Here is a 26,473-nt window from a genome sequence, read left to right as displayed (position 1 = left end):
CTTGCCACCAGGGAAGGCTGTGACTGTTTGTAACCAGCAGGATGTGACTAGCTCAGTAAAGGTGATCCGATGGCTGCCTTACTCACAGGAACACTCAGGCTGAAGCCCTGAGCAGCCACGCTGTGAGGAAGCCCAAGCTAGCACCCTGGCCAGACATCCTCAGGATGCTTAGAAATTACATGATGAGACATCCCTGCTGTTTCGGCCCCAACCACTATCTGAATGCAACTTCATGACAGATCCTAAGCCACAGTCACCCCTTGGCACAGTGAAAGATACTAAATTGCCCCTGTATCAAGCTACTACGTCTTGATATGATTCGCTGCATAACAATTTTAATGTAACACACACTATCATCATTGGGCCATGAATGGCTGTATGGATTGTTTAATGATTCAAAATAATATGGTGATCTTATGAGCCCTAATTGGCCACCTTTGGGGACAGTTTTCCTAATAATATTCTTTACTTTAGAAGCAGACAGAGAGCAAGAGTTTCCACCTTCCTGTTCACTGCCCAAATGCCTGCAACAGCCAGGGCTGGGCTGGGCAGAGGCTGAGAGCTGACATTCAGTACAGGTCTCCCACATGGTTAACAGGACCCAACCACTGGAGCTGTCACCTGCCACCTCCCTGCTGCTTTGGCAGGAACTGGAAGTCAGCGGGGAGAACCACCCCCAGGCACTAGGATATGGCTGGTGGGAATCCCACGCTGCATCTTAACCACTAGGCCGAACACCCATCCCCAATGACGTTTTGACATTTTAAAATGATTGATTTCATTATTCACATATTTGTAGGTTTTTAATGAATACAATGCCTATCCCTGCCTCATCCACCCAAAATACATCATAGTACTATTTTTTTTATCCTAGAAACTTGAATTGCTTCTAAACTTGGATGTGATCTGGGACTGTATCATGAATATGAACTGTATTCATCCTGTGTCCCTCTCCCACAGTGGCCAAAAGATTAGGAACGCCCACCTTGACCCCTCTGAGCTTCAGCTTCCCCCATGTGAGCTGGAGGACTAATATTAAACTTGCCTGGCTACTAGGGTTACTGCAAGCATCTATTTAGAAAATGCTGAGGCAGCCATTTGACTTAGCAGTTAAGCTGCTGCTTGGAATGGTTGCATCTTATATCAGAGTGCCTGGGTTCAAGTCCAGCCCCATGCCTGGTTCCAGTTTCCTGTTGACGCACAGTCTGAGAGGCAGCAGATGATGGCTCAAGTGCTTGGGTCCCTGCCACCCATGTGAGAGACCCAGATTGAGTCAGGCTCCTCGCTTCAGCCTGGACCAGCCCTGGCTGCTGTGGGCATTTGGGGAGTGAAGTGGCAGATGGTAGAATTCTCTGTCTCTCCTTTCTCTGATTGTCTCTCTTTCTGCCTTTCAAATAAAGAATATAGCTTTAAAATAATAATAAAATGCATTTAAACCAAAAATTAATTTAGATATGATAAAAGCATATCATAAATTATTATTTTTGTAGTTTCATTATATGTATTTTTAAATGTTCATTTTAAAGGCAAAGTAACACACATACACACACAGAGGGAGAGGGGGAGAGAGAGAGAGAGAGAGAGAGAGAGAAACTTCCCTTCATTGATTGACTCCCCAAATGCCCACAAGAGCTACGGCTGGGCCAGGCTGCAACTGGGATCCAGGAACTCCATCCATGTCCCCCATGTGGGTGGCTGAGATCCAAATCCCTGAGCCATCATCTGCTGCCCTCCAGAGTGGGCATAGCAGGAGGCTGGAGCAGACGCAGGCGCAGGCGCAGGTGCAGACGCAGAGCCTGAACCCAGGCACTGCAACTAACAGGGAATGAAGCGATCCCAAGCCGCAGCCCAATGCCCGCCTTGTCATCACGTGTACTTCATTGTCCTGTCTCTCTCTTCATCTGTGGAACCCAGCTGCCTCTTCTTCACCACTATGTGAATTTCCAGGGTTTCTCTGTACCTGGTTCTTGTCTATGTGGCATAGGTCTGCACATTTCCGGAGGGTGTGGAATATATCTTCCATTTCCTTTACTTCCTTCACGTTAGTAATGCAGTAAAGTTTTGTTTTGAATATTTTTTTCCTATCCAGATATACCGAAATCTGCTGGCACCCCCACACAAACTGTAAAACATACAGCGTCCTGGGTAGGGCACGCCCAGCTTCCATCCTATTCCAAGAGAGGTCATTACTGAAGGACCAAGACGGTCTCATTAGAAGGTGGTTTTGCCCTCAAGGCAGCCCCATGGCATAGCCCCCAAGGATAGCTTTCTAAAGATTCTGTTGTGCCAGTCCTGGAGATTTCTAGAACTAACATCCAGGTATCCATCTGCTACACAGACAACGAGACGGTTGTTTTGATGATGTGGTGTTCTTAATTTCTATTCGCAGGTTGAGTATGTTTTCTTGTTTCCTTTGGGAATTAAAGCTGGGGTCTTGGGTGTGGAAATCGCCAAAGAATTGGCAAATCTTTCCTGGTTTTCGAATCTCACATTCAGCTCAGCCCCTAATTGCCCACACAACTTCTGTTTACCATGCAAGGATACAGGACCACATGAGCCTTTTTTACCTATAGGCTGAGACCTCCTTGCAGAAGGCTGGCAATCTCGCCTTGGGGGATATTTCGCAGCTCATTATTTTTTCTCTTTAGATACGGTAGCCTCACTTCTGCTCATTAGGCTCCTTTCACTACATCATTGCCTTTCTTTAATGTGGCTGGTCTATTAAATAGCCCTCACCTGGCAAAGTCCCCCAGTGGCCCGAACGCAGCTTTGCTCTCCCGCCTTCACGACTCGGTTTGGACGTCCCTTTAATAAGAGGGGCACAGGCACCAGCATCCCGCATCTCCTCGAGCCGCAGAGCCCCGCTGCAGCAGAGGGGGTGCGGAGGATGCCACAGAACTCGGAGGACAGGCCACTTAGTGTTCAGAGGTTCCTGAAGGCTTTCACAGAAATGGAGTGAGGTACACCAGAGGAGCGGCTCTGAGCAGAAATATTGGCATCCCATTTATTCAGCGCTACCAAATATCAAAAGGCAATTGATTAAATATTGATCTGACAACTGCTTGAAAAGGAGCAGGTGCTTCTCCCAATCTGGCAAGAAAACAGGGTCAGGAACACCAAATGTGGGTACTGCAAAAGCATGTTTGCAAAATCTCCGTGTCTTCTTGCCGTGATTAAAAGGCTTGTTAGTCATGGGTGAAATCCTATAGAGGGTATGTGCTTGAGTGTCAGTTCCTATTAAGCAGCATGAAATTCATGTTTCTTCTTTAGTCGGAATCCCTCAGACTGACCCAAGCGATGCAGTTGCCTTTGTGGTTCAGATGAGCTTCTTTGGACTTTTTCTGAAGGTCAGTGTTTGAACTAAAACAGACCTGAAAAGACTGCTATTCAAGCCTTTGTGTGTCTGCAAGCACAAACACCCAATTGAACGAGTTCAGGTAAGAACTGATTGATCAAAACACACGAATAATATGTATGTGCATGTGTATATGTATATAACGTACCCATGCGCACAAGTGCGTGCACACACACATTTCACCAGCCAAGCTGAGAAGTCTTCAAAACAACTCAATGTTCCTTCCTCCCTCTCAAGGCTATCCTGGGCTCTCGTTTTTGCTTCTCTCTGCCCATATAGGGGTCTTTCTCCTTTTTTTCCAAAGTCTAGAATCTTCTCAACTCACTTAGAACTGGCTTGGCTTTGGTTTGGTTTGTCCCTGGCACTAAGACCTGCCCCCAATCAACATAGTGTCATTGCTTCAGGGCTCTATGGCAGTCATGCACTGGTTGCCATTGCCCTTATATATGCAAAGGTAGTCACAGCTATTCATTGTCATCACTTCAAGTGAGATCTGTGCATTGCTGGGGCTATACATGCTAAATTGAATTGTCGTCCAAAATGTCTTCCCAAAGATCATGCTATGATTTAGCATTGAAATGAAAAGGTACCATGTACACAAAAAGGCATGTAAACAGAGCCATGAGACATACATTCGATATTAGCAAAGCAAATATTCATCATCGAAGGAATAGTAGCAATTTCATTTTTTTCAAAGCAACAACCAAGCACTTTATAAAATCAAAGAAAGGAAGACACCTACAAATAGATGAAACTGTGTTACATTTTGCTTCTGACATACAAGCAAAAGGGTCACCTTATCATCATGTCGAACAATGCAATTTAAAGCAAGGAAATGGGCAAATTCTTCAGAACAAAGGAAATTTTAAGGCCATCAGAGCTGATGCGACCTATTCATGTGTCAAAAAGGACCATTGTTTGTCATCAACTGCCCAACTTCTAGCAATATTTGCTTCATCTGAGGGGAAAATAATACTACTAATTTGATAAAATTGTAAAACACTAATATCTAAACTTGGCAATTGGATGGCAACGTCTTAGACTGGAGTGACTTTGGAAGCCATGCGTTGAACATGGCAGAGCCACTGTTGCTCTGGCTTCTTACACAACTGCTTGAAGCTGAGGTGCCTACTGACCTGGAACATTCACCTCTAATGGTTTTTGTTAAATAGAAATAAGCCATTTTATTTTCACCCCAATTTTTAATACAGTGAATTCATCTTCTGCACCAATTGAGACCATTGGTTGACTTTTTATGGTGCCTCTTCCCCACTAGACTCTAGTGGGGGCAGAGTTACTTCTGTAGAATTTCATACATGCCTGATACATAGTAGACCCTTACAGATACTCACCAAGTGACTTTCTCAATACACGCCAGCACATAGGACGGACAGTTATGATTTAGAAAATCAGGAAAGATTTCCGGAAGGATATAGCATTTAAGAATAAACTTGAAGAATGCAGCAGAAGCAAGAAAGGTTGAATTCAGGAGGAAAAGGATTCCAAACAGAGAGAAGGCCCAAGGAAGGAGAGCATGAAACTTCACAGAGAGTGCAAATGCAATAGGTTTGGAGATGGAGGGAAGTAAGGCGTGAGCACTATACAAGGAAGAAATGATGATGGGCTGCTTAAGCCCTGCTGAGATTTTGTATTTTATCCTGGTGCCAGGTTCATTAAAGGCAAGGATCTATTTCATTACTTTATATGAGACTAGCGTCTACCATAGTTCTATGGTATCTGACATATAATAAACCACTCAGCAAATGTTTGTTGAAAAAAATAATTACATTTTTCCTTCCACACAGCCAAAATGATAAGATCAAAAGCTCTAAGAGTTGCATTTTTACCTTGGGGATGAAAAGACAGCTAGGGGCTCCAAAGCAAACAGCAAGCTGCAGGACTAGATCTAGCATGCAAGGCAAGCAGAGCCACCTCTGGATGACAATTTGAAGCTCTGGTTCTGGCAAGCAAACACACAGCACCTAGGTGAGGGAGATTTGATGCCTTACCACCTGCAGCATTCTGTAGGTAGAATATAAGTCTATTGGGTTTTTTCCACCTCTCTGTATTTACTTATTTATGCTCTTCATCAAGCCAGAAAAGATTGGTAGTAGTTTGCATTTCATACAATAAATTAATACATTTCACACAATAAATTAATCTTCAATAGATGTTGAAATCATGTCAAGAGAAACTAATGACAAGGAAATAAAATAATTCAGGATGATACCTCTTTTCCAATAGATCAACAAGAATGACAGGTTAAGTATTTTAAAATAAAATTAAAGAAACTCAGCCAAGGTAAAAAAAATAATAAAATTTTCTCTGAGGAACAGACATAAAGCAGAAAATCAAAAAAGTAATAGGACAAAAGTTATGGCTTCCTTAGCAGTTGCTCAGAAACAGGATTCAGGTTTAAGCTGGGAGAAAGGAACAGAGTTGAGCAACTCTAGGTTAAACTAGGGGTAAGCATGCACTGTAACAAGGACTTGACTGAAGCTACGTATGGCTCTGTTACAGAATTATTGATACCCAAATGTCATCTTGAGATGGGAATTTTGAAGCAATGCAATTTAAGATCCAAGATCCCAGAGGCCCAGATGGAAGTGATCACATGGAGAGAGTAAGAAAACTGCTGGTGCCAAATTCTCACTCAAGACAAGCCTGAAACCCCAATTTTCAAACACATAAAGAACAAATATTAAGAAATATAGCTGACAAAATTTATAGTTAGGAAATAAATATACTTTGGATACAATGAAACTGACAATGATATGAATACAACTTTAATATTGTTGTATTAGTATTTATAGAATATTTAAAGAAATCAGGAAAGAATAATACCACACAGAGAGAGCAGAGAATTATAACATGGAAGTGGGCAAAGTGACTCAATGAAACAAAAACAAGTGAAAATGTGAAAGGACCACTTAGCCATCTTGGAAATAGAAAATATAATTGTGAAACAAAGCAATAAACAAATCAATAAATGATATCAGTTCTATATTGGAGTTAAAGAGAAAATTAATGAATTGGAAGATAGTGGAATTTATAAAAGATTGTACCAAGAGATTAAAAATATGAATGAAACAGCAGGTGTGAGACTGAAAGGAGAAACTAGCACACACCTAATTGAATTTCAAAACAAAGGAACAGAAGTTTCCAGAGTTATGATAGTTTGAGAAAAACAGAAACTACTCAGATGAAAAGTCACACCAATTCCAAGCAGAATGAATATAAATATGTACAAACTTTGATAGATAGTATTTAAATCTTAGACCACCAAAGACAAAGAGAAAATTTTAAAAACTACTAGAATAAAATGACAAATTATCTTCAAAACAAAAAGTAGTAGATTTCCAGCAGATTTTCCACCTATGATAGATTCTAGATGCAGTGAAATTTTCAGTCTGATAACGAAAAAGAATTGTCAGCTTAGATCATCATTTTCATTAAACAATCACTAAAAAGTAAGGACAAAGAAAGACACTTTCAAATATAAAAGGCCAGTACTCATTGCATGTACAATTAAGGAATACAGTTCAATAAGCAGAAAAGTGAACCCAGAGAAAAGTAGTCTACCAGAAATAATGCTGAGCAAATGAACACACAGTAATAATAGAGAAAGTTAAATTTAATTAACTATTGGACATTAAAAAGCTAAAAACTACAAACTGTTTACAAAAGAATGGTACTAAAAATCTAGACAAAATAGTAAGTAAAATGCAGATAGTTATAAGTTTGGGGGAGAAGAATAGAGATATTAAATAACTTGAGATTTTGAAAAATAATTTGTAATTAAATACACATGTTAAAAATGTAAGGATGATCAGTAAAATAAGCTTAAAATGCAATACATATCTCAGAAAGTAGGATAGGACCTATAAGCTAAATCTAAATAGACAACTGCCTGCTAAAATGTACAATAAAAATTTTCTCTTCATACTAAGAATGTACTAAGGAAAATCACAGCTCACACCAGAAAGATAATCAATCAACACCAACAATAAATATCTGAAAAAATCTTTGAAGATCCACTATAAAATCACTTTAATAAATAATTATTAACTTCTTGTAAATAAATAAAAATAGAAAAGCACAGCAAAGAAAGTTTTCTAAAATACCAAGTGGAAATTATAGAACTGAAAAATACAGTAACTGAAATGGAAAAAAATCACCAGATGAGCTCATACTAGTGGAAATGACAGAAAAATCAGCACTAAAGTTCATTCAAACTAAAGAGCAGTGGAAAAAGTTGATGAAAAAAAAAAAAAACCAGAGCTTCAGGGAACTTTGGTACAATAAAAAGATATAAATTCATGTCATCAGAGTCCCAGAAGGAAAAAAGACAGAAAGTGGGACTGAAAAGGTATTTGAAGAAATGACAGCTGAAGAAATCTCAAATTTGGCAGAACACCTAATTAGACATTCAGGTTCAAGAAGCAAAGTCATTTCCAAGTAGGGAAGCTCAAAGAAATCCATACCAAGAAAATCATTAAGTATCTGGAGACTAAAGACAAAGGGAAAATATCCTTTTTTAAAAGGATTATTCATTTGTTTGTTTTGAAAGTCAGAGCTACATAGAGGGAGAGACAGAAAAAGATTACTTCCATCAGCTGGTTCACTCCTCAAATAGCCACAATGGCCAACACTGGGCCAAGCCGAAGCCAGGAGCCAGGGGAGCCTCCTTGGAGTCTCCCAAGTGAGTGCAGGTGACCAAGGTTTTGGGCCATCTTTTGCTGCTTTTCCCAAGCTATTAACAGGGAGTGGGATGGGAAGTGGAGCTGCCAGCCACAAACCAGCACCCATATGGGATACCTCAATATCCAATGGTGGTTTTAGCAGCTATGCCACAATGATGCCCATACACACATGCCAACCACACAGAAAGAATGCATTGCCTAAGAAGGAGTAAACTTTCAAATGACAGTGAGTTTGTCACCAAAAATCAAGAAGGCCAGAAGGAAGTGGCACATTTTTTAAGTGCTGGAAGAAAAGAACTCTCAATCATGAATTCTAGATTTGTTCAAATCATCCTTTAGGAATGGAGAGAAAATAAAGACATTTCAGAGCAAGGAAAACAAAGAGGACATATTGGTACCAAACTTTACCCTTAAAAAAAGTGGCTAAAGGAAGCTCTCTGTTTAGAAAAGAAATTATAAAATGATTGGATCTTTGGAACGAAAAAAATAATAACACAATGGATGAAAATAAGGGCAAATATATTAGAGTATTCCTGTCCTCATGAGTTTCTTTAATCATTTTTGATGGCTGAACCAAAAACTATAGCAACATCTGTTTTTTTTTTTTTTTAAGATTTATCTATTCATTTGAAAGTCGGAGTTACACAGAGAGGGGAGAGACAGAGAGAGTGTGAGCAAGAGGTCTTCCTTCCGCTGGTTCACTCCTCAGATGGCCACGACAGCCAGAGCTGTGCCAATCCGAAGCCAGGAGCCAGGAGCTTCTTCCGGGTCTCCCACGTGGGTGCAGGGGCCCAAGGACTTGGGCCATCTTCCACTGCTTTCCCAGGCCATAGCAGAGAGTTGGATCGGAAGTGGAGCAGCCGGGACTCGAACTGGCGCCCATATGGGATGCCTGCACTGCAAGTGGAGGCTTTACCCTCTACGCCACAGCACCAGCCCCAACAACATCTGTTTCAATGCTTAATTAAAGTAGGGAGACAAAACACTTGGGAAAACCATATTTTTTTTGACAGGCAGAGTGGACAGTGAGAGAGAGAGAGAGACAGAGAGAAAGGTCTTCCTTTGCCCTTGGTTCACCCTCCAATGGCCGCTGCGGCCAGCGCACCGCGCTGATCCGATGGCAGGAGCCAGGTACTTATCCTGGTCTCCCATGGGGTGCAGGGCCCAAGTACTTGGGCCATCCTCCACTGCACTCCCTGGCCACAGCAGAGAGCTGGCCTGGAAGAGGGGCAACCGGGACAGAATCCAGCGCCCCGACCGGGACTAGAACCCGGTGTGCCGGCGCCGCAGGCGGAGGATTAGCCTAGTGAGCCGCGGCGCTGGCCGGGGAAAACCATATTTTAAAAGTGAAGAAGATAAAGGGACATAAATGGGAGTAATGTATCAATTCCTCACTTGAAACAGAACATTGATAGCAGTCAGTTATAATAAATTACGCATGTATATTGTAACACCAAGAGTAGCCATTTAGAATATTATACAAGAAATGTACTAAATAGCAGCATGAATAAAATAAGATGGAATTGCAAAAAATATTAAGTAACCCACAAGTAGTTACCCACAAATAATTGAGAAGCAGACTTAGTTAATACATTAATAGTTACTTTAAATGCAAATGGTCTAAGTAAACCAATGAAAAGACAGATTGGCAAAGTGGTAAAATGTCATGAGTTAAATATCTGTTTTCTAGAATAAACTTACTTTGAACACAATGGCATAGATTTGTTGAAAGTCAAAGAATAAAAAAAGGATACATTAAGTTCACATTAATGTTTTAAAAATAGGACTAGTTATATTAATGTCAGATAAATTAGATTTTAGAGTCAAATATGTTACCAGGGACAAAGGGGGCATTACATAATTGCGAGAGTATCAACCCTCTAGAAGACATATAGATCCTAAATGTGTTTGCACCAAATAAGGCTGCAAAATGCACCAAACATAAATGGAAAATCGGAAATAGGCACAGCCACAATTAAATGAGTAGTTGGAACTTTAATACATTTCTCTCAGCAATTGAAAGCAGTACCAGGCAAAAAATTAGCAAAGACATACAAGAAATGAACAACACCATCAACCAATAGATCTGGCATTTATAGAACACTCCACCTAACAACAGCAAAATGCAACTTGTTTTCAAGCACCTATAGAACATTTGTCCAAGGGTCAGTGTTGTGGCATAATGAGTTAAGCTGCCACCTGAGATGCCAGCACCCCATGTGGGTGCCAATTTGAGTTCCTGATGCTCCACTTCTGATACAGCTCCCTGTTGACATGCCTGGGAAAGCAACAGAACATGGTCCAAGTACATGGGTCCCTGTCACCCACATGGGAGACCCAGAAGAAGCTCCTGGCTTTGGACCAGCTCAACTCCAGCTGCTGCAGCCATTTGGGGGCGGGGGTGAGTCAGCAGATGGAAGATCTGTCTCTCTCTGTATCTCCCTTTCTCTGCGTGTAAACTCTGCCTTCCAAATAAATAAATCTTTAAAAAATAAGTAAAAAGATAACATTCGTCCAGCTAGTCCGTATCTTGGGGTGGGTGTTGTGGTCCAGTATATTAAACCACTGTTTGGGACACTCAATTCCATATTGGAGTGATGGTTCAAGCCCCAGCTTCTCTGCTTCTGATCCAGCTTCCTGCTAATATATCCTGGGAGACAGTGGAGGATGGCTCAAGTGCTTGGATCTCTGCTACCAACGTGGGAGACTTGGATGAAGTTCCAGGATTCTGGCTTCAGCCTGGCCCTACACTTGTTGTTATGGGTATTTAGGGAGAGAACCAGCAGATGAAAGATCTCTCTCTCTCTCTCTCCTTCCTCTCTCTTCCTCTGTCATGCTCCACTCTCTTTCTCTGTTGCTCTGCATTTAAAGTAGATTAAAAAATAAACATTTACAAAGATCATATCCTAAGCCATAAAACAAACTTCAACATATTTCAAAGCATTGAAAACATACAGGGTATGTTCTTCCACTATAATGGAACCAAAATAGAAATCAATTTTGAAAAGACAAGAAAATCTTCAAATAATTGAAGATGAAATAACGTACTTCTAAGTAATCCATGAGCCCAAGAGAAAGTCTCAAAGAATAAATTTAAAATACATAGAACTAAATTAAATTTAAAATACAACATATAAAGATTTGTGGGATGCAACTAAACCATTGCTGAAAGGGAAAATTTACAGCACTAACTGCTTATATTAGAAAACAGGAAAGATCTCAGATTAATAATTTAAGTTTCTACCTCAACTAGTAAGAAAAAGAAGATCAAAATAAAGCCAAACAGGCAGATAGATGGAAATAATAAAATATTGGCAGAAACCATGGCTAGCCTTTGTCCAATGGTGTAGATACTAGCTGGGATGCTCATATTCCGTGTTGGAGTGCCTGTTTGGTACCGGGCTTCCTGCTAATGCAGACCTAGGAAAGCAGCTGTGATGGCTCAAGTGACTGGGTTCCTGCCACCCAAGTGGGAATCCTGGATTGAGTTCCTGGCTCCTGATTTTAACCCCAGCCTAGCCCTGGCCATTGTGATGTCTAGGGGAATGAACCAGTGGATGGGAGCATTTCCCCTCCCCCCTCCCTCTCTAAGGAGCAGAAAGAAATGAAATTGAAAACAGAAAAAAAAATCAATGAAACAAAAAGCTGGTTCTTGGGAAAAAAATCAATACAATTGATAAACATCTAACAAAACTGACACGTACAAAAACAGAAGAGACACAAATTGTCAATATCAGGAATGAAAGAAAAGATATCACCACAGAGCCTGAAGTCATTGGAAAGATAACAACATCATGCTCCTACATTTGACAAGGTAGGAGAAATGGAGTAGTTTCTCAAAACCCACAAATTGGCAAATAGCAATCAAGAAAAAACAGTTAACATAAATACTGCTATAACCCTTAAAGAAGCTAAATTTGTAATTTAAAGCTCCCCCCAAAAAAACCCACTGGCCCAGATGAATTTACTGGAGAATTTTGCAAAACATTTAAATTAACAGCAATTTTATTCAATCTCTTCCAGAAAATAGATGACGAAACAATAATTCCCAACTCATTCCATGAGGCCCGCGTTTTAGTGACGCCAGAAGTATAAAATGACAGTAGAAAGCCACAAAACTACAGGTCTACATAACTCATGAACATAGAAACAAAAATCCTCAACAAAATATTACCAAATCTCATCAAGTAATGTGTACAAATAATTATATGCCATACTCATTCTACATATACAAAACTTGTTCCACACTCAAAATCAGTCATCAGTCAAGAAAGATGTCATCTGATTATATCAATAGAAATAAAAAATTGAAAATCCACCACCTTTCATGAAAAAACTCTCAATAAGTTGCAAACAGGAATGACAATGACAAAGAGCATTTCTAAGGCACTTACAGCTAGTATCATATTTACTGGTAAGTGACTTCTTTCTCTCACCCTAAGATCAGGCACAAAGTAAGGCTGTTCATTCTGACCACTTGTATTTGCCAGAGTATAGGAAGTTTTAGTGCAATGGGCAAGAAAAAGACACTAAAAAGGATAATGATCAGAAAAGGAAAAATGAAATTTCCTCTCTGCTTGCAAATGACATTTTGTGCAGAAAATTCCACTGAGTGTACACATACACAAAATTTCTAGAACTGAGAAGGGAGTTCAGTAAAGTTGCTGGATATAAAAGCAGCACATTTTATTTGTTAACAGTGGATATGTGGAAACCTGAATTAAAAGCAGAATACAATTTTCAGTAACTTCAAGGTGACTGCAAATACTATTCCAGGTTTGCACTTAACAAAATATTTGTGAGATCTATATAGTAAAAGAAATACTCAAGTATATACTTAATACATTTACAGGATCTGCGTGCCAAAAATTACAAAATGCTGAAAAAAGATATCAAGAAACCTAATAAATGGATATTTCAATATGTGGTTTAGAAGACTTAGCGAAGATGTCAGTTCTTCCCAAATTGCTATATAGGTTTAATACAATTCCAATCAAAATTCCAGCAAGATTCTTTGTAGACACAAATAAACTTCCTCTAAAATTTATCTGGAAAATCATATGCCCTAGAATGGCCAAGACAATCTTTTTTTTTTAATGATTTATTTATTTTGCTGGTTCACTCCCCCAAATGGCTGCAATGGCCAGGGCTGGGTCAGGCCAAGGCCAGGAGCTAAAACTCCATCCAGGTCTCCCACGTGGGTGGCAGGGGCTCAAGTACTTCTGCTGCTTTCCCAGGAGTATTAACAGGGAGCTCAATTGGAAGTGGACCGGCTGAAACTAGAACTGGTGCCCAAGAGATGCCAGTGTCACAGGTGGCAGCTCAACCCACTATGGCACAATGCTGACCAAGCCAAGACAATCTTGAAAAAGAATTGTAAAACCAGAAAAAAAATCACTCCACCCAACAGTAAGGCTTATTATTTTTTTAAAGTATGTAAATGAACATTTACTTAGCATGAGAAATAAATCACAATGAGTTACAAATTTGAAAGGTCGAAAACACCATAAAACATCACAAAAATGTTTTAAAAACAGTATTTCTATTAATTAACTTCCTGGCATACTTCTATAATATGTTTTCCCTACAGTTTTTAATTGCTTCCTCTTTAATTGCTTTCCTTATGAGGATTGTTTTGTTATATTTTCTATGGTAAGAAATGAAAGGCAATTGTATTAGAGCTTATTATTTAGCCACAGTAATCAAGAGTGTGTTATTGGTAGAGAAATAGATGTGTAGATCAATTGAACAGAATAGAAAACCCAGAAATAGACCCGCAGAAATACACCCCATTCCGTTTTGACTAAGATATAGAAGTGATTCAAGGGGAAAAGAATAGCTTTCTCAGCAAACAATGCTTTAACAATTAGACATCCATAGGCAAAAATTTAAAAAAGAACCTTTTGTTAAATCTCATACCTAATAGAAAAAATAACTCAAAATGAATCGTGGAGTTAAATATGAAATATAAAACTGTAGCATAAGCATTTATAATGAAAACGGGTGAAAAAGTCTTTGTGATATAGACAAAGACTTCTTAGACTTCCCACAAAAATACAACCAATAAAATGAAAAAAAAAAAAAACTGGTAAATTGAACCTCATCCAAATGACCAGATTTTGCTCTGTGTAACACCCTGTTAGGAAGCGGAAAAGACAAGCTACAGACTGGAACGAAATGTTTGCAAACCACATATTTGACTCAGAGGACTAGTATCTAGAATACATAGAGAACTCTCAAAACTCAACAATAAAAACAGATAGTCCAATTAGAAAGTGAGCGAAACACATGAAGAGACATTTCACAAAAAGATGATAAAAAAAAAAAAAAACACATGAGAAGATGTTCAGCAACATTAGCCATGAGGGAAATGCAAACTGAAACCATCAAGAACTACCATTCTGCGCCTATCGGGATGGCTAAAATAAAGACTAGCAGGAACACCACATGCTGATGAGTATGCATTACTGGATTACTCACATGGGGCTGTGGGGTGGTACAGCCAATCAGGAGAACAACCGTGTGAACATGCAGCTGCCGTGCAACTCAGCAACTGCATGCTTAGGAAGGGCGCAAAGTTTCCAAAGAAATGGGAATTTACATTCACACAAAATCCTGTAAATGAACTTTTGTAGAAGCTTTATACATAATAATCCAATTCTGTAAGCAACCCAGATATTCTTCAACAGGAGAATGGGTTAAACAAATTGCAATACACCCATAGCATGGAATATTGTGCAAAAACAAAAAGGAATAAAGTACCGATACACACAATAACTTGAATTGAATTTGGGAGAATTATGCTGGGGGACATAATGCGAGGTCAAAAGGTTATAAGTTGTTAGATTCCATTTATGTAACATTTTGAGATGACAAAATTGAGAAATGGAGGACAGATTAGAGGTTGTAAAAGGTTAAAGACAGGACAAGGTAGAGAAGGGGGAGGTGGCAGTGACAACAGAGGATCTTTGTGGTGATAAAAAGTTCTGTATCTCGACTGTAGTGGCGGCCACAGAAACATAAGGATGTGATAAAATTGCCTAGAAATAAACAGACATACACACATACACACACTCAAATGGGTACAAGCAAAACTGGGAATATATGAAAGTCGGTGGTTTATATCATGTCAATATGCTGGTTGTCATATTGTACTGCAGTTTTGCATGACAGTACCATTGCAAGAAAGCGGGTGAAGAGAGATCTCTATATTGCTTCTATAACTGCGTATGAGTCGAAATTAAAATTACCTCGAAATCAAAATCAGAAAGCCTGCAAACCAGAGCTTTCTCCCCACTTCCGCCCTCCAGCCCCTTTGTTCACAAATATTACCAGCATGTGGAAGTCCTTGTCTTTGGAGCATGGGTAGCAAAGCTCATCTCGATTTCTTCCCTGAGCGCCTCAGCGAAGATAAAGTAATTGACTGGAGGTGCTGAAAGAACGTTGAGAGAGCAACTTTACTTGCTTTGGCCTCGGTTTTCCTCATCCATAAAATGGAGAGTTAGTATTGGAAGGAAGAAAAACAAGAATCTTATAGAGACCCTATTCTACCAAAGCCTCTTTCATGTGCCCTGTCAGAAATCCCAATCCTAAGCGTTGTATTCTGAGTCTCCGTGGGCTGCAAGAAGAAGCAGGCTAAGGGGCGCGTCTACGACACAGCTCAGCTGGAGTCCCAGCCCAAAGTCCAAGTTCTTTTCATTAGCGCTTGCTGTCTGGCAGCCTATGGGACTTCCTGACCCGGAGTCATGTGAGGCCTGTCCTGGTGAAAGGTGAGTGAGGCAGAGAGGACTGGATCCTGGGAGTGGGGCAGCCGGGGAAGGGTGCTGCTCAATCCCACCAAGCAGAAGCAGGAAAGCTCCTGAGACAGCTGCTCCCTTCCCCCTATCAGATGTCCGTTCCCTACCTTTGGCTGCAGAACGACCCTAGGACAACCCTGATGGCTGAGCGCACTCGCTCTGGGGGGCATCAGCAGCTGTGGGCCAGGGAGACAGGAGTAGGAAGCCTGGATGAAAACACCTAGGGCAGGAAGGCTGGCTGCGGGAGCCAGAGCTGAGCGATGGGATGCGAAGGAAGTGTTGCGGCAGGTGGGGAGCCCACAGAGCCCGGTAGAGACTGACCCTCTGCTAACCTTCCGCAATCTCCTTGGTGCTGTCCTCCCAAACTCTCCAGCCTCAATGCTGAAAGGCAAGGCGCTTCAGCGATTTAAGCCCTAAACTGGGGATCAGTGTGCACATGGACTTGACCTCCTGGGGCTTCTTCTAAGACTTTGGATAAGCCAACAAGCCATGCTCCCCCCACCACTTTCTGAGGTTCAATGTCTTTGTCCATAAACTGAGGCAGCCCTCTCTTGGTCAAGTTTAGCTCTAGACTGCCTGAACCCACCACTGCTCACAAGCATTCTTGCAACACAAGTCCTCGTCTGATTTCATTTTTCTTTCAAGGCTGTTTATTGCCTAACAAAATGTACTTAGTGGTAAATTCGTGACTGTGATGTTAAGTGTAGGCTGCAAAACCAGAGGCGGCACAGAGGCAGAAGAGGGAGGGCCGTGCGGAGGGCTGGGCAACCTGGAATTCACAGGGGCGGCTCATAAACACGGGCGGGCACCATTCTTTATTTATGCACATCCTGTGCCCTATCTGGGTTCCGCGTGGTCTCCACTTCTTGTTAGCTTTTCAGCTGCACACCAGGCCCCAGCTGGCAGTGGCTAATTGCAATCAGCAGGTGAGAAATGTAGGTTCTCCGAAAAGGAATTATCTCCAGCGCTGGGAACCATTCTGGGAAATGTAACAGACCTGGGAAGAGAGGGGGAGATGTTTAAAACCTGAACTTCTGTGAAAAGCATTAATTGAAAAAGACAGCACCGCGCACCAGGAACCCATGACTCGCTCGCCTGAAAATATAATGAAGCCAGTTCGTGTGGAAGGGGAGAGCCGTCTCTCCCCGTCTCTGCACGAGCAGCCGCTGCTCCTGCTCACACGCTCGGCCCGCCCTCTGTTTCCAAGAGACCCAGAGAACACAAAGGTTTGCTCTTGGAGTTTCATCTTTTACCTTTACGTTTTTTTTTTTTTTTCTGCGTGAGTAAAATGGTTTCACCAAGCGAAGGACTTTTTCTTTGTATTTTAAAAGAGAGACTTAGTGTAATGGACTGTGAAGCTGAGTGACTTGAGGAAGCAAGTTCAAAATTGGTTCAGGATCCCTCGAGGTCACGGAACACCCAGGGGTCCGTTCAGTCTTGCGCCAAGGGAGGGGTAGGATGTGGACGCAGCCAGAGACCCTAAAGGGCTGCTGAGTTTCTTGGGGAAGTAAACCTTGGGGCCAGGATCCAAGTCCTGGGGTGCTTGACCCCCAGGCTGTTCTCCGCAGCTCCGGTCCAGAGCACCTGGGGACAGGAGAGAGACCTGGGTGGCCTTCCTGGAAGCCGCACAGCCCGGCCCTAGAAACAGCAGTCCACCTGTGCACCTACAGAATCAACTTCTCCCTGTGTGTTATCAGGAAAGGGAGCGCGAAGCGTACCGGAGGGGTGATTTGAATTTCATTTTCTCAATATGTTCCCCTGTGGGGAACGCTGCGTGGTATGCATGCTGATGCAAAGAAAATTGTCTCTGCTCGCTGGGGTTTAAGGCCAGTCGGGCAGCTCCCATTGCACGGGGCTGTGGGGTGCCCTGCAAACTGCCTGGGGGGGATGTCACACAACCTAGGGGGACTGGCCCAGCAACCTTTATGGAGAAGCTGTGTGATTCGGGCAGGCCCCAGAACCCCTGTGGACCACCGTGTCCTCGGCTACAAAATGAGCGAATTGCACGCCACGACCCTTCACCTCCTGTCGCCTCTCAGATTCCATAAAAGGCAAGTGATAAGATGCGGCTTCCAACACAAAAGGTTCGCTCCTCAAAATAAACCTTGCCTGGGGTTTGGGGGAGGGTGGCTGGCTTTGTTTTCCCTTCCTCTTGGTTGTTTGCAGGACAAAGGGGGAAGGAGAGGTTAGGCTCCCGACCTGAGCTCTCAAGGCAGCGGGGTCCCCAGTGGGAGGTCACATTAAGGACATATACTAGGAGGAGGCTGCCGAGTGGGCGTGCACCTGCCAGCTCAGCCCCCTCCCCCAGCTCCCCAGCCACCCCAGGCGCCACAGGAATGTCAGAGGAGGGATTATCGTCTCTGGGGGAGGAGATAAAGGGGCCTGGAGACCTTCAGCCTTGGAGCCAAATGCTGGGCTTCGTGATCAAAAGACAAATAACCAGCAGTTCCCACCAGGTCTCTCAAATCTGCTGAGCGGCGCCAATGTTTCCTTTTTATAAACAAGCTTACCTGAAGCCGGGGAAGGAAACCAGACCCTGAAATCCCGTGCCGTTTTTGGAGAAGCTGCTGTGGACAGCTTCTCCAACGCCTTTCTCGCATCTCTCAGAAATAAGATGTCCAAGTTGAAATGAACACTGCACAGCAAACGAACAACATCAGCCTGGCCCTTCGCGCCAGCTTCCCCACCCTGACACGGGGAAGAATTCGAATATGAGAAGATTTCGAATTAGAAGCCGCTGTAAGGATCAGGCCGGTGAGCAGAGAGAGGCACTTGCTTGAGGCCTCCTTGCTGCAAACATGAGCAAAGACATGAAGCCATGAGCCCGAGCCCTACCACGGGGCCCTCTGATACTAAAAGGACTCAGTGAGTGCATATGCCCTGAGGTAGGTGACACAGTGGCAGAGCCAAAATGCACCATGCGAGCCAGTGGAGCTGCAACAGAGAGACAGAGGGTGTTTATGTAGGTCCCGAGTACAGTAGAGAACCACACAGCGTTGTATCAACCTGCTCTGCTGGGCTAGCATCTCATTATCTGCTTCCAAGGATGTGGGACTCCCTGGTTTTCCATTAACTAACATCTAGTCTCTGATATGGACCCGTTTAATTATTAAGCAATTAAGGGTAATGCCCCCAACCCCAATGACTCCCTGGATGACCTGCTTTTGAATGCCAGCAGTTCTAAGGACTAGTCAAGCTTCAGACTTCAAGTAACAACGGTGGGGTGGAAGGCCACAAGAAGACTGGGAGCTGCTGAATTCTCCCCACTCACTGGGAAGTGCTGGGGACCTAAGACCATGGAGTCTTCCAGAGGGCTCCTGCCTGCATCATCCTAGCAGCGCTCCCAGTGCTGCACCTGGGGACTGTAGGCATCTTAGCTTCACAGCACAGGGGACTCCCTTCTTTATTCCCCCACCCCACCATGCACAGTGACTCACTCAAAGTTTGCATGTTCTTCTCCAGCCACCTTTTCCCGTGTAGAAAGTGCAGAAACTGGGGCTGGTGCTATGGCGTAGTGGGTAAAGCCGCTGCCTGCAGTGCTGGCATCCTATATGGGCACTGGTTCCAGTCCCGGCTGCTCCACTTACGACCCAGCTCTCTGCTATGGCCTGGGAAGGCAGTGAAGGATGGCCCAAGTCCTTGGACCCCTGCACCCGCATGGGAGACCTGGAGGAAGCTCCTGGCTCCTGATTTCAAATCGGCCCAGCTCCAGCTGTTGCGGCCATCTGGGGAGTGAACCAGCAGATGGAAAACCTCTCTCTCTCTCTCTCTCTCTCTCTCTCTCTCTGACTCTGCGTCTCCCTCTCTGTAACTCTGCCTTTCAAGTAAGTAAGTAAATAAATAAACAAATAAACAAGAAAGTGCCGAAGCTTCTGGAGAGAATGAACTACATTGTGGACACATCTGATTTTGTTCATAATCTTTTGCGCAAGCTCAGAGGACTGATTTTTGTTCGTATTGTCGTGCCTATGTGCTCAAATGCCCTGGCTCAAAGAGCAATGCAAGCTGCATCTACCCCGTAGAATGGGAGCTGGGGCTTGGAGGCTGAGCGGGGCGCTCTGCTGATGAGTTCTTGCCTAAGTACCCTGAAGATTTCCTCGGCCAGAACCTCCCCCATTGGCCTTTCAGCATTTTTCAACGCTGAAACATTGAGCCATGTAGATAGAGCCTCTAAGGAAAGGTGACACCAGAGGTAGGAAGCCTGTGGTCGCGGAGGGACCTGGGCTCTGCGGCAAGGCTGTGTGACCAGTTGGGCTGGGGTTTGCTCAGAGAAGCAGAAAGCACTACAAGGCTGCAGAACGAGCGCTTTATGACCCACCCCACCACCACCCTACGACCACCACCACAGTTGTGGGAGCTGTGTATGCAGTCTGTGCCCATCTCTTGGTCCAAGTCTTGAGACATAAGACAGAAAGGTTAGCAACCGGGAAGAAGAGGTGGACATGAAATGCGGGAGAAGCAGCACAAACTAGAGCCCACCTGGACAGGCAGGAAATATGTGTTTCTAACCATCTTCAACTTCACAGATGCAGGCAACCTGCAGGCTAGGCTGTTCCTCCCCAGCCCCCTCCACCACCGTGAAACTATACACACACCAACAAAACACAAAGCAAGCTCACAGATTGGTCACCACAGCACCCACTAGAGCTCCTCTTGACTGTCAGAGCTTAGGAATAGCTATTCATCCCCTTCCATTTTCAAATCACACTCAGATTTCTGACCCAATCAGAAAGGGGGAAAGGAAGAGAACAGTGCAGAATGTGGTTTTCAGCTCGGTTACTGTCGTAGAGAACCACCGCAGCGACTCCGCCCTCGGATCTATTTCCTCACTTGCAACACCTGGAGTTGGCCTGAAGGAACCTGTTGCACGTGTCCCCCTAACAGGGGCAGGTTTTTTTTTTTTTTTTTCCTGTCTCCTTGGCAAGCCAGCGAGAAGGACAGCACCTTGTGCCAGGTCAACCTGTCTTGCGTACTGAGGTGCCAAGACAGCCCAGATGCTGTTGCAACACTGGGAGTCTCCACATCTGGAATCACTCCAGCGTCATAGCCTTAATCCTCTGAGAAGCACCATGCCTGAACTAGGTCAGTAGGAGATAGACATTATCAGCTGTCCTCCTAGGAGGGAAACCTTACAGCTAGCATGCTGCTGGCCTGACCTCCGTCAGCTAGTGAGGTGGTGGTAGCAAGTGGCAAAGGCCCCATTTCTACTGAAAAGTAGAAATGAGGTTGCCAGAAGAGTTTTAGGCTGCCCCCAGTTCAATAAAGCATCTGGGCCCAAACATTGTCTCTAGCTGTTCACCTGCCAGATGATTACAGAAACGGAAGCACAGCCTAATGACAATATTTCTGAGCAAATGATGTGTAGAACTTTCTGCAGAACACACACCCTTTGCAGATTCTGCTCTTTGGTACCCTAGAGAGAGAAAAGAGGAAAAGCCCGAGCCTACACGAGGAAGACAATGAGATGTAAAAGCAGAAAAGCAAATGGGAGAAAATGAAAATGTATAGCAAGTAAGAGAAAGACTCTCATTTATGACAAAGAAGACGTGGAAAGTGAAAAGAATGTAAATTTATATTTATTAAATAAAAGTTAAAAAAAAGATTAAAAAAAAAAGAAAAGAATGTGGCTGTGAGACAGAGCCTGATCGTGGGCCTCGGTTTTCTGGTGGTGGAAGAGAGGTGGCACTTGCACATCTCTGAAATCCCAGGAGCATAAGAGAACAGCAACACACTCCAAGTCCGGTTACAGGATCCCGTGTCAGTATGTGCGAAATGCAAAGAAAGGAAGGAAAGGAAACCGTCAGAGGGAATGCCTTCGTTCAGGGTACTTCTTGAAAGAAAGGATTTCCATTCACTGGGGGACGGAAGTGATGCAACCCTGAATGAGCATTCAGTCCTGGGATCCCACCCTCTGGACTTTCCCCCTGAGATATAGATGTATGACTGGAGCAAGAGGGTGTCCCACCTGGAGTAAGGTCGTTCAGACCCTAGCCAGGAGTCCCCAGGGTGCAGAGACAGGGCAGCTGGAGGGGCTGGCGTGGCTGTGAGGGCCTGGGCTGTGGAGCTTAGAGTGGGGCAGTGAGAGATGAACTGAATTCAAGGTTCTTTAATCTTCAAAAGATCAGAAATTCACGTTTCGAAACTCAGTGCTAATGTAGTTATTGAATCAGTATTCTTGCCAAGTTCTCGTGTTCCTAGTGGTTCCGTGTCAACATGAGTCATAGTTGCCACCACTCTGCTGGCACCAAAGTTCCATTTGGACCTCCTGGGAACGGGAGTGACCTGAATTAGAATTAAGTCTGTAATATCTTTGTCTAGGGCAGGAGCTAGCAAGCTTTTTTTTTTATTTTTTTTCTGGTAGGGCTAGATATCAAATATATTAGGCTGTGTCGGTTGTACAGTCTTTGTTGCAGCTCTTCAACTCTGCCATTATGGTGTGGAAGCAGCGCCAGTCAACACATAAATGGATGAAGGTGACTATGTTCCAATAAAACTTTATTTGCCAAAACAGGCACAGGATAGATTGCAGAAAAGAGCCAGGAGCAGTAAAAAAAAAAAAAAAAAAAAAAAAAAAAAGACAGCTCTTGGTTGGGGGTGAACCCTTGGATGAGCATGAGACCACGTAGAGAACACACAGCACCAGAAGCCAAGGGAATCAGATTCCAGAACCTTCTCTGCCCTCTCCAGGCCTGTCACAACATCTTTCTGACCTCCGCTTCCTGTCCTGCGAAACACAGAGCTTGGACAAAAAGCTCTGCTGTTTTGCCTTTCTTCCCAATCCCAGCCTCACAAAGCCTTCAAAATGCAAAGCCACACAGGGACAAAGACGCAGCGCGCTGCGGAGGAGTCGCTGTGGTAATGAGCAGAGGTGGGGATTTCGGCCGCCCCTGCTATGTCTCTCCACCGAGGACAGATCCCTATCTCTTTCCTACAGCGCCTTATGCTGAAGACATATCTGAGCTTGTGCTTAAATAAACAATTTAATCAGCAGCCCAAAGTTTCCTTTTATCACCCAATCTCCCAGCTAGACTGAATAATTATTTTCCATCTTCTAACCGCTGGCCTGTTAAGTATCAGTGGAAGCAAACAGAATACCAGGCATTGTTGAACGCCATCGCAGCCCCAGTCTTTCACTAACGCAATTCCCATGGTGGCTGGTTTTTTCAAAGACCTTGCAGCTAAACATGGCTCTCAGAATGATTGTGCTGGGGAGAAGTACTTTGTAGCGTGGGAGGGGGGAAGGGCTTTTTCATCTAGCGTGGCTGCTGTCAGCATTCTGGTCATTAACAAAGAAAAGCATATAGGGCTCCGATCACAAGCAATAGAGAGGATGTGAGGGGTCTTCAAAAAGTTCGCGGAAATGCACAGAGTGTGAAAACCCTATGCATGGGTTTCAACGTGTTTTCACATCAAAACGAGTTTATCCCTCTTAAGCCCATATTTCCAGGAATTTTTTTGAAACGCCCCCTTACTTCTTAGACTTTCTGTGATGATCAATGCACCTGGACTCTCTCAGCCTTACTTCTCCACTTGTCCAATAGGGGAAATGGTCACCCTACGAGGTTGTGCAGGAGAATCAATCAGATAACAAGGAAACGAGTCTAACCCAGCAAGCAGCGCCAAGTGGGTGCTCTCTAAACAGAAGTTGCCTTGATAATATCGGGACAGAAAACACTCAATTCTTACACAAGTGAGGTCACTCTAATGGAGTACGAGAATTGCGAACCTTAAAAGAAAAAGAGAGAGATGCTTTTTCTGCTCTTTATCAACCTCCTCATGGTATCTGCCTCCCACAGAGGCGCTCCCCTGCCAATAGGCTTATGGCTGGTGTAGACAGTATTTATATTTGAGAACAGGCACCACGGACCTCACCCCTTGGCTGCCGTCCTGCCTCTCAAGCAGCATGGAATTACAGAAGTAGATAAGAGCCAGGATAACTCGGGGCTCTAGTCGTCTGGGTACTCTGACATGCCATCCATTGAGTCACAGATTGCTCTTGGCAGGTGGATGATGGAAACGCCCTTCCTGTCACCATGGCCCTTCCCAAATCCACTCCCTCTTCTGGCCTCCCTGCACGCCCATGTCCCTCGCACACAGCCCAGAGAAGGGACTGGTCAACCTCATAACCAAGGCATTTTTTGGCCCAGGCCTTGCTGGCTCTCTGTAGGCACACAGTGAGTCATGGGAAGCCCTGCGCTATCTTCTGGCTGCTCTGTGGGACCTGAGCCTTGGCCTGTTCCAAAGACCCAGACCTGCTCCGGACTCCACCCTGCTTAAGAGCCAAGCCGAGCAGAACAAAGTTCAAACACTTCTGCCAGCTCTAGAAGGCCTGTCCCAAGCTGGCTCCAGCCTCCTCTTGGAAACCTCCCCTTCAGGCCTTTGACCTTGCTGTTCTCTCTTGCTTTGCACACCTCCCTCATCTGCTTGTCCAACTTCCGCTCATGTTTAACTACCAGCTCAAATGCCACCTTATCACTGACACTCCTACTGCAGGTGGTACCAGTCACCTCCTGTTCTATATTCCTGTTGTAACTCGTATCTATTCTAGTACTCTTCAAATGTACTTCAGACACTTGCTGATAGTTTGGCCATAACCTCAATAAGGACACGAGCTACAATTTATTCATCTTGGTATTAGCAACACCCAACATACTCCCTGACATGTGGTAGTAGATGTGCAGTAGACTTTGCTAATGGAGTAGAATGAGTTGAGATAAAGAATTCTCTGTGTCTGGTAGGGGTGGTGTAGCTGATGCAGGCAAGGCATGAGAAATCCGGAGGCACCATCAAGGGAATATACTCATATTTCTTTATTAATGGTTTTTAATTTTTCCTGGACTTGCCTTTGGAGAATTACCCACCCTTTCCTGCCACCCCCCTATTCCTACCAAATCAATAACAATCTCTATTCTCAGAGCTGTCAGTCATCCTATAGCTATGGTTTTAAACCATAATTATAATCCATACCTTGCCTGTTTTTTATCCAGCATCCACAAAACCCATGAGGTTCTGGGTTTTTAGCCCTTGCCTGGCCACCTCCTCTACCCCTACCACATGTGAAAGCCTTATCAATAGTTTGCATGTGTAAAGCCAAGACATACTCCATTTACGTACTAGAATTTTCTGGGGGCTCAGAGTAACAACCTCCTGAAAAGTTGTATTAATCAGTTTTTCATTACTATAACAAAATGCCTGAGGCAGGCTAACTATAAGGAAAAGATCATGGTTCTGGAAGTACAAGGTCCAGGGTTCTCATCTGTGATGACTTTCTCACTGGCAGAGTCTTGAGGTGGCACAGAACACCACGCGACAAGAGATAAGAGCATGCATGTCTATAGGTATATCTGTGGTCTCTCTCCCCTTCCTAGTAAAATCACCAGGGTTCCATCATGGGAGCTCCACACTAATTTAGTCTAATCACTTTCCAGATGTCCTACATCTATATACCACAGTTGAATTATACCATCAACATAAACTTTGAGGATTAAACTTCCACATGAGTTTGGAGGGGACAATCATCCAAACCATAGCAATAACCCTTTTTCTGTTTCCTACTATAAAGCCCAGTGAAAAGTCCCACACCCCTTGGCAGGGGACATAAGGTCTTCTGTGGGGAGCAACTCGGACTATACTGTTACTGGAATTAAGACTTATTCTATGCATCTGCTCTCCCACAATATGGCGCTGGGAGAGGAGCGAACAGCTTCTACACAGCTGCCTCTCACCAACTTGACAAGCTGCAGGAGCCGCTCCTGATTGGAGGAGAGCGGCGCGCTCGGTGTGTGGGTAGCAGAGCACGGATTGGTGGAGAGGACTATATAGGAGGAGAGAGACGGCATGGTGGTGTGGGTTGGTTGGAGAGTGCGTTGGAGAGTTCGCGGGGAAGTTCGTTACTTCGTTCTTTCTCATTTCTCTCTACTCATTCTTGCTTTGGGAGTTTGCTGTTTACTTATTCTTACTTTACTATAGAAAGGACTTGTAAAAAAGGGAACAACAAGCATCTGGTCCGGTGCGGCTCCTCTGCGTGTGGAGGAGCAGCAGTCTTCCACACCTTGGCCTTCTCTCCACCTCCCCAGCTTCTGTTCCTGCCACTGTTCCCCAGTTCTGGTTGGGACCACCCTGAACTTCACAGCTGTGCAGTTCATTGTTACCTTCCTCCCCTACCGAGTGAACTTCTACTCAACCTTCAAGGTCCATTTCAGCCGTTGCCTTCTCGGGGGTATCTTCCCAGCCAATCCAATACTTCTTCCCATACCACTTAGACAAATGCTGTATGCTTCTGTAACGGGTTTATCCCTACTTTAGTGTTTTTTTTTCTTTTCTTTTTTTTTTTAAATCTAATTCTGTTTTCTTTTGGGGCATCTGATGCAGATTATTGGAATACTCATAAGTGTAGTAGTACCTTCTTATCCATGGGGAATACCTTCCAAGGTTCCTTAGTCAATTCAGAAAACTGCATGGAGTACTGAAGTTTATTTATAATACTGTTTTTTTCTATACATATATAGCTAGAATAAACTTTGTCAGTCAGGCACAATAAGAGCTTAAAAACAGTAATCAATAGCAAAATAGCACAATTATAATAATACATTTCATTAAAAGTTACGTGAATGCTCTCT

The 26,473-nt window shown here is 43.6% G+C and overlaps 1 long non-coding RNA gene across 2 annotated transcripts in view; it reads right to left on the bottom strand.

Moving 5' to 3' along the window:
- Positions 1-12,045: 12,045 nt before the first annotated feature.
- LOC103351789 (uncharacterized) overlaps positions 12,046-26,473 on the bottom strand; it is a 112,864-nt gene continuing 98,436 nt past the window's right edge. For both annotated transcript variants that reach the window (XR_011385625.1, XR_011385624.1), the window contains one exon: positions 12,046-16,851. This is a non-coding gene — a long non-coding RNA (uncharacterized lncRNA). The remainder of the gene's footprint in view (positions 16,852-26,473) is intronic.

The sequence above is a fragment of the Oryctolagus cuniculus genome, chromosome X (assembly GCF_964237555.1).
Source record: "Oryctolagus cuniculus chromosome X, mOryCun1.1, whole genome shotgun sequence".
Classification (NCBI taxonomy): Eukaryota; Metazoa; Chordata; class Mammalia; order Lagomorpha; family Leporidae; genus Oryctolagus; species Oryctolagus cuniculus.
Note: the sequence above shows the minus strand (reverse complement) of the source record. Positions and strands in the feature narration are given on the sequence as shown.